We start from the raw sequence: 7,617 nt of genomic DNA on the forward strand, positions 1-7,617 counted from the left end.
TCCCACATTCAATCCCTGGCATATTCAGTTAAAAGGGTTCAGTAGCAGATGATGGCCTGAGATCCTACCATTCAGAGCAGACAACAGTGGGCTAGCAGTTAAAGAAAAAGTCCAAGCTGGTATATGGCAACTTCCCATGCTCCTATATCTACCAGAAGCAGAGATGGCAGAGCACATTGCTCATCTGCTGGAGGGGTTACAAAGCCAGGTAGATGTGCAGCTATGGCCTCAGGTGGCACAGGAGAGAGAGGTCACACTAGAGAAGCGAGGGAGATAGAGACCCACCATCTTTTCCACGTGCTCCCAGAATCTGCTGCCATTTTTGAAAAGCTCTTTTGCACAGGTCATGGAGTTTTGGTTTCAGATGGTTCCCTGCAGAGGGAAAAGCAAAGCTTTGAAAGAGAGGAGCTTTGTCGCTGCCCGGGGCAGCCAGGATCCGAGACCTTATTGCCAGGTGAAAGCAAATGAGAGCTCAGCTGCAGTGGCTGAGGGGAGCAGCGGGGCCAGCCAGCACCTGGGGGGCTGAGAAATTGGCATGTGTCTGTCGACTCCAGTCAACCAACCGGCAATCAGCACCAGCTGAAGATCTGCTCTTCAAATGACTGATTCCGTTCCGTAAGGCTGGAGTGGACCTCAGACCATCAACTCTCTCCAGTATACTTATTAATACTCAGGAACATGCCCCAGCTGAGGCTGTTAGCTGCAGGAACAGTGGTGAGGGAGAGAATGAGTCGAGGGGAGGAAAAGCACTTAGGAAGACAAGCAGGGAAATGGAAACAAGGCTTCTTAAAAAAACAAAAACAACAACCTCTATTTTGTTTCTGTTTTTCAAGGGCCATTTCTCTGCAGTACCTGCCATCTGCTTTCTGGTCCGTTGTGACCTCTGATGATCAGGGCACCCAAACTTGTGGTTTTATTTTGGTTTTTTTAATGGCAGTTTTGGCAAGTGACAAGAGGTGTATTATTTCAGATTCTCGAGTTTCCAAAGTTGTGCCTTAACCTTTCAATCTGCTTCTTAATACCCACGTCAGGGCTCTTGCCGAGAAAGAGGCTTAGTGTCACTGTCCTCAATCAGTGTCCCTTCATTCCCTTTCATTAAGGACCATGTTTTCCTGACAAAGGATAACAAATGGACACCCCTGGTCCCTAATGCGCTTTTTGACTACAGAGCCTGTTTCATTCCTCTGCAAAGCAATTGCAATTATTTGTCATTTTAATATGACTTGGCAAGGGGATCCAAAAACACAGGGCCATTATTCATCAAAACGTATAGTTCCCCCCCCCTCCTTGCATTAATATTACAATATCATTATTATTAACCTGACATTGTATGGGCTAGGTATAATGGCATCATGTAAAATAAAGACACACAAAAAAGGAATGGAGGGTTAAATTATTTTTCAACCACACTCATACTGCAAGGCAAAAAGCAATTTAAAGAACTGTTCCATTTCTGTTAAAAATGCTGCAATTTATTATCATTAGTGCTGGGCTACCTTTTACTGTGCTACTAATGGAAGCAGTATTTTTCCACAATTAATTGGGAATAGTAAAGCTGCGTCGCACAGCCATTCACATCACGCATAAAGCAGATAATATTAAGTATTGGATGTTTTACATTTCTGCCATCCAAAACTTCTACCACAATGTGCTTTGAAAACAAAAACAGGAAAAAACAGCAAATTTATCCTTGAGTAGGTACTTCAACATTTCATTCTTTTGTAACCTGTCTTCTTCTTCTTCTTCTTCTTCTTCTTCTTCTTCTTCTTCTTCTTCTTCTTCTTCTTCTTCTTCTTCGTCTTAAGTCCTACAGGTAGGTTTTATTTTGGTTTCGGGCTGTTGATACTGGTGATGAGATGAAAAGTTCTCAAAAGTGAACTTTTGGCCAGCTGGAGTTTGGAGATCACTGACAAAACAGAGATGATTTGTTTTACATTAAATTAAATTATATTTAGAGGTCAAATTAAGCAGTAGAATCTTTAGTTAACGCACACAAAAACAAAAACATTCTCTAGACCTATCTATCCTATAACACAGGCATAGAAAACCTGTGATCCTCCATATACTGTGGGACTCCAACTCCCATCAGTCTGATCAATGGTGGAGGATGATTGGAGCAGCATTCCAGCAACCAATCCCTTATCCCTGCAATAACATAGATTGACTTTTACGCTAGCTTGACTGTCATGGCTTTCACCAAAGAATTATGCGAATTTACAGTGTCTAATCTCCACTAAAGATTCCCAGTCAGCACCCCATTCTCATGACCAGATTGCCAGGGATCCTCTGGGAAGGGGGAATTACCTTAGACAAGGTTTAATTGTGCAGCTTGGTTATGCCCACAAACTTGGTTGGCAGAAGAAGTCCAGACATCTCCAGGGATGGCCCAAGACTTCCTATCACTAAAACAGAGCAGCAAATGGCTCCTCCCTACCGTGGCGGTGCTTAGTGATGTTTGTATATGTTTCATACTTGTAAACCACTTTGACTCCTATTTTAGCTTTAAGTGGCATATAAAAGAATACTTTTATTTTATTGGAATGCATCCAATGCTAGTTCTACTCAAAGTAGGCCTTTAGAAGCTGATGGATGTGACTAACTTTGGTTCATTAATTTCAATGTGTCTCCTCAGAGTAGGACTAGCATTGGATGCAACATCATATCATCTAAAGTTGTGTGGCAGTGAAAATGCAGCAATAATACCTTAACCATTTGCTGCCCTTTCGTGACACCCAAAAATAGCTGTCTGAGGTAGTCACCCCAATCTGCCTAATGGTAGAGTTAAAACTCCATACTCTTTCTCAGGGAGACACGAAACCCCTTGGTTGAGGGTCTGTTACATCAACCAAGCCTTTCTTGGCCTATAATCAGTGAATTCCAGTTCCTCGTGTACTATAGTGTGAAAAGCTTCTCCCAGCAACAAATAGTGGGTCATTTTCAAGTTATTTTTCCCTCTAATGTCAGTGTAATTATTTATTTCCAATGGAGTTGCCAGACTGGCAAAGCAGAAACAGAACGTGCTACTCAGAAACATCTCCCCAAATGAAGGTGCTGTGGCAAACAGCATCACGCAACACCTCGCCAGATTGGACTCCCTGCATTTGACCGCTGACAGTCCTCTAGGAAGGTGAGAAAACGTTGTGTTGGGGCTTTTGCGCTGAGCAGCAAAGGCTAATAGAGCCTTGTGATTCTTCTCATGATGAAGACTGTTGTCCTCTGGGAGTTAAAACCAAATCAAGCATATTTCCCATCGGAGTTTTCCACACAATCCAAAGTCCAGCTCAAGAGCAAGCTATATAACAGTTTAGCTGACCTGCATCCTCCCAAATCTCTGAGAGAGTAACCTGAACAAGTTTTACTATAAAGAGCTTGGCGTGATATTAAATCCATGAAGATTTGTTCTCATGCTACATCCTCCTCGCCCCATAATTTCCCTGTGGTTTCTGCTCTCTGGCACTAAGGTATTTGTGATCTGAATGTGTGGAACTGGGAATTCTCAGGCAATTCTCCTAATTCTTTTTCACTGCTGCTTATGGTTTAAAGTTGACATAAGATCATGACTTGTTCCAAAGATCATAACTATAGTTTCCCAGTAAGGATGAAATGGTTAATTGGCGCATAGTGTGGCAAGCCACAAGTTGCGGCCTGGCACATTTTCTTTTGACCCCACAAACAAATCAAAGGCAGCACCAGGCAGCACATCACAGTGTTGAGCTGGGTGGGGAAATTGCCCTTTCTGTTCTTCAAATCATCACAGGATGTCTCCAGACGGTCACTATTTTGCAGGAAGGAATAAGTGCACACTGGAGATTTAGGTTTTTGCAATTAAAGTGGACTAAAGCCGTGGTTCCCAACCTTTTGGGTATGGCAACCCAAAAGTTCAAATTTATTTGGCATGGTGACCCATCAATTCATTCCCACATGAATTTCGGCCTTAGGTACTGTAAATACAGCCATCGATTTAGCACATTTCAACTGCGTTTGCTTATTTTATAACCATTACTTGATGCACCCCAGCAAAAGTTTATCTAATGTGGAATTGTTGAAATATTTATAGTACTTACAAAATTATTCAGTTTGGCTTTATCTAATCATAGGATATTTTGAGTTCATTTATAAAGTATGCAACCTACCTGCACAGGCTTCACAGCGCACTTGTGGATTGGGACCATCAGATTGGGAAATGCTGGATGAAAGTATTCTGTTGCCCTAGCGCAACAAATTCACTTAAACACACTCATATTTTGAAGTTAGGAAGGCGGTGGGGCAATTTACTGAAAAGTGTGGGATGAATGAGTGATTCATGGGAAGACATGTACACAATCTGCAAGCAAACCAGGATGAATGTTCATTGTCATAGAACCAGCACACAAACAAATGTGCAACGAAGACCGAACATAGTCTAACCACCATGTAAGCTTTGAGCAAGCAAATCAGGATACACTGATGGCGTCTACACACATGCCTAAGACTGTGTATGGCCACACCTACTTTTTGCCCAGGCCCACCCCAGCATGTGGCCCTCAAAGGTGTTACAACAGAGCGATGCAGCTCTCTGCCTGAAAAGGGTAAGCCATTCCCTACCCTTTAATAATTTTGTATTGATTTCAAGAGAACAAAATGAAAGAACTTCAAGAAACCACACACAGTTGAATTTAGTTACAGATACAGGTTATAGATACAGATACAGAAAGGGACGCGGGTGGCGCTGTGGGTAAAACCTCAGCGCCTAGGACTTGCCGATCGTCAGGTCGGTGGTTCGAATCCCCGCGGCAGGGTGCGCTCCCGTCGTTTGGTCCCAGCGCCTGCCAACCTAGCAGTTCGAAAGCACCCCTGGGTGCAAGTAGATAAATAGGGACCACTTACTAGCAGGAAGGTAAACGGCGTTTCCGTGTGCTGCGCTGGCTCGCCAGATGCAGCTTGTCATGCTGGCCACGTGACCCGGAAGTGTCTGCGGACAGCGCTGGCTCCCGGCCTATAGAGTGAGATGAGCGCACAACCCTAGAGTCTGGCAAGACTGGCCTGTACGGGCAGGGGTACCTTTACCTTTACCTTACAAGTTATAGAATACTTAGCACAGTCAGACCAGAGCACAGCAAATTTATTACATTATCTTAGCAGAATCATTACTAGTTTTGTGTGACTATTACGCATCAGCATAGCCCCTGCAAAGTGGGACCTGGGTATTGCGTGGGCCTGAGAATTCTGAGTCCTTGTTAATAAAGGAAAATAAAAATAAAAACCACATTTCCTCAAGCTGTTCTTTCTGTGCTTCACCTCTCCCCACTAATCTGTGTTGTGTAAGATGTTCAGACGGGGCTATATCCCAAACATTATTGAACCATGCCTCTTTAGATAGCACTGTACATCATTTCCTTTATTGAGTAATGACCATCTGAGCCACCAGCAAAAATAAGACAATATTTTTAGGCTTACCTGTTGGATAAGGTCACTTTCCAGTGATAACAGTGAAAGGGAAGGGTCAAGCAACAGGAGTCGACCCATTATTGATGAAATTGTGTCAAATACTAAGACCAAGCCACATTTACTATTCTGCATCCCCACCGCGCTTGAAAATATATATATTCCAAACACCTTCTCCAGCACAAGGGGGATCATCCTTGAATTAGAAGCTTCCTCGTTTGATTGCTTATGCCTCAAAGGCAAGAGTAAAGGAGCTACAATTGCAGCCAAGAGGTTTGGTCACATATCCCTTAAGTATCTGCTCATAAATTCATGTGTTTATCACAATCACAGTGTTTTGGTGTTCTCCTAGGCATGTAATGTGTGCAGTTGCTCAAAGGTACTATGTCAAGCACAAGCTTTTAACTCAATCCACCCACTTCCCCTTGCTATAGCAGGAACGTTGTACAGTGCAAGAGGGGAAAGTTTTCCTTTTAAAAAGAAATTGCCATTTCTTCCTAATACAAATCATGAAGCCAACAGAGGGCCTCCTTTCAATCCTCGCGAGTATACTTCGTTCGTCCTTGGAAAAAATATATCGAATGCAGCTTTCAAAGTGATTTATTATGTGTTATTGTTACAGTGTTCAATATTGTTCAATACCGAACTACTGTACTGATTACCACTCTCCACTCTGCTTTAGTTCTATCATGTGTTTTTATTTACCTCCTGAGGCCAAAAAACATTTTAATTGGTTTAGTGAAGCTTGAACTCTCTTTTATCAATGACAGGTTTCATCAGAAGGGAACTAAACCAGAAACTCTCTGCATAGAGTTTTGCGCCCCTTTCACCAAGCAGCGAGAAACTTCTCTTCGGGGTCAGTTTCTTGGGGACAAAAGATGGCACATGTGGCTCCTCCATACCACAAACCCTTTTATTTCTGAGGTGTTGCTGTGCTATTTGTTTTAAATTGAATTGGCACTTTGTTCACATCGGCACCATCCATTTAAAGTAGTGCCATGCCACTTTAAACAATCATGGCTTCCCCTAAGGAATTCTGGGAGCTGTAGTTTGTCAAGGGTGTCGAAAAGTTCTTAGGAGATGCCTTTCCCCCTCACACAGTTACAATTCCCATACTTCCCTGGCAAGAGGATTGATGGTTATATGCCACTCTGGGTATACAATAGGTACTGGCTGTTCATAATTTTATTTTGTTTTTTGATGCATTTTTTGTAACCTAACTTTCAGCAACCAGATGTTCTGGACTACAACTTCCATCAACCTCAGCCAATACGTGATGAGCTTTGTAGTCCTAAACATCTGGAGGGCACCATGTTGGGGAAGGCTATCTTAACCTTTGCATCTAGATTGGTGAACTTTCTGTTCCTCATTTTCAAATCTACATTTCCATATCAAATTGTGACTATAAAAATAGTATCCATGAAGATTCATGCATTTTACTGCAAATATCATCTAATAAATACATGTTCGTATGCAATTTTGCCTAACATACACATATTTGCAAAGCTATTTCTCCAGAAAAAAAATACATTGTTGTATATCGTTTTCACTAATAATGTTCTTTTAATGGAAACTTTGCCCCCAGTATTTTTATTTTTGTACACATAGGCTGGAGAACTGCATTGCAAAATTCGGAGAAGTATGATATTTCGCAGGACAACTGTGTTTTGGTTCTCATATTGTTTGGGGAAGTACAGATTAGGTAGGTTTGCCTTTAAATGATAACTGAATTGAATTCCTCCTCCATCCTCACCTATGTGATTGTTGTTTTTATTGTTGCGCACAGCGAGAAATGGTAGGAAAAAATCATGAACTAAAAGCCATTTGAAACTTTCAAATTCAATTGAAATTCAAGAAGAAGAGTTTGGAAGAAGAGTTTGGACTTGATATCCCGCCTTTCACTCCCTTTAAGGAGTCTCAAAGCGGCTAACATTCTCCTTTCCCTTCCTCCCCCACAACAAACACTCTGTGAGGTGAGTGGGGCTGAGAGACTTCAAAGAAGTGTGTCTGGCCCAAGGTCACCCAGCAGCTGCATGTGGAGGAGCGGAGACTCAAACCCGGTTCCCCAGATTACGAGACTACCGCTCTTAACCACTACACCATACTGGCTCTCTTATGTTTCTTCAAGAAACTTATGCTGTGTTTCTTAAAGTAAAGTTTAGGAGTTTCTTTAAAACAACAGCAACACATGCT

General features: G+C 42.2%; 1 long non-coding RNA gene across 1 annotated transcript; it reads right to left on the reverse strand.

Annotated features, from left to right (window-relative positions):
- Positions 1-1,381: 1,381 nt before the first annotated feature.
- Positions 1,382-6,004, reverse strand: LOC114607920 (uncharacterized). The gene is made up of 2 exons (XR_003709252.2): positions 5,437-6,004; positions 1,382-1,906 (listed from the first exon to the last, which is right to left on the reverse strand). It is a non-coding gene; the product is annotated as an uncharacterized LOC114607920 (long non-coding RNA).
- Positions 6,005-7,617: the final 1,613 nt, after the last annotated feature.

This window comes from Podarcis muralis, chromosome 12 (assembly GCF_964188315.1).
Source record: "Podarcis muralis chromosome 12, rPodMur119.hap1.1, whole genome shotgun sequence".
NCBI classification, from domain to species: domain Eukaryota; kingdom Metazoa; phylum Chordata; class Lepidosauria; order Squamata; family Lacertidae; genus Podarcis; species Podarcis muralis.